The following is a 1848-nucleotide window of genomic DNA, read 5'->3' on the forward strand; positions in this document are numbered from 1 at the left end:
TGAGGGCAAAAACAATAAATCTTTGTGTAATATGTACTGCAAAATTTAGAAACAAATCTTTGCCTGCTAATCCTCCCGGTACCGTTTTCCTCTTGATTCATTGTAAGCTGTAAACCAATAGTAGACTAGAGTTTTAGCCTTAGATCAGCGCTGATCTAGGAAATGTAAAATTAAATGGATTCCAGTCATGACAGTCACGTCTTGTTTCATTTGAGATACATTATATATTTACTTATGATAATTATTGCAAATTTTTAAGGATTATAGTGGATGATATATTAGAAATATGGCTGTTGTTTCTAGCAAATTACCTGATTGTGTAGAATTTTTCCCCGAAGCTTATAAAATGTCTACTTTTATTTAAGTTAGGAAAAATATCCATGTTAATTAAAGGAAATATCAGTTACTCAGTCATACATTTATGTATCTTCCCCTTCTTTCTGGTCTTCGCATCCGCATACTCTCTGGACACACTCTTATCCATTCATTCTGTTTCACACACATTACAGCTTTCATCAACAACATTCCACCTTTTTATGGTTCACCGTTTTAATTCTTTCAACCTTTAGATAGTTATTTTAAGTACCTAAGAAAGATATTTCTTTATTATTTGATTTATTTTATGCCTCTTAAACATAATATTGTATTGGATTAAACTTTATTTCTCTTCGATTAATGTCAGGATTTTATCCTATTAAGTGTGGAAAGCTTCAAAGCAACGATAACATTACAAGGACAAGAATTCAGCTAGCAACATTAAGAAGAGGAATTTAATCAATACTAAATGCGATAAGATAGCGAGAAGGAAATAACAATAAAAGAAAACAAGGGGCCTTACACCGATACCAATATCTTGAAAGAGGTAAAACAAACTAACCAATAAAAGAAAATTACGGAAGCAACAGTTTAAAAAATATAACGAGTGATAAGAACAACATGAAAATTACCAACACTAAAAGCAACAATAGCATCAACAGTCATAAAAAGTAGACTCAGTGACGACTATGGCTACTGTAATTAAATGGCAGAAATGTCCAGACGAATTGCAATAAGAACATAAAAGCAACACCAAGGAATACAACGCTTGGCAAAAGAAAAAAGAACACCATTTAAGGAAGTAGTAGAAATATTGATTATATTTCAATGACTGTGGTGATGTTCATGTATTTAAATATTCCGTTACTAGGATATAAGGAAAAAACTTTCTTAAACCTGAAACCGAATAAATGCCACATTTATCGGCCATTTTACTTCAATATTCACTACGATCAGTAAAAGAACGTCAGCGGTCTCTTCAGCTGTCAAATCTACCGGAAACAGTATCATGCTCATAAATCCTAATTGTGTAGTGTAGTCTATGTTATATAATGTTCCGATTAAATAAAGACTGCTAAAAGTAGAGTATGTGTGAGGAAATGGCAAAATGTCCCCACTCACAGCAATGGCTCCGTAATTACCTCCACCACAAATGATATTAAACGTCATCAGTACAAATAATAATAATCATCAAGTAAATGTACTAATAAAAACTGAGTGATGAAGTAGATAGTGACGTAGATAAAAGGCTTCTGTATTAGTCTTAAAAGGAATAAATTGTGTAAAGGAATACAAGCCTTAATCAATGGGTGTAGTAAATAGTATACAATTCGTCAAAAAACTTTAGCCAAATTTATAGCAGTTTGGTAAATATATACGAAGTAAACTTTAAAAAAGGCCAGTCAAAAAATTTGAAAATAATAGCATATATTAAAGATAATATATATCAAAATATGTATGCTCACATAAATCTAAATGCATGTGTTCATTTGAAAATATGCATATATATATATATATATATATATATATATA

The sequence above is a fragment of the Octopus bimaculoides genome, chromosome 7 (assembly GCF_001194135.2).
Source record: "Octopus bimaculoides isolate UCB-OBI-ISO-001 chromosome 7, ASM119413v2, whole genome shotgun sequence".
Classification (NCBI taxonomy): Eukaryota; Metazoa; Mollusca; class Cephalopoda; order Octopoda; family Octopodidae; genus Octopus; species Octopus bimaculoides.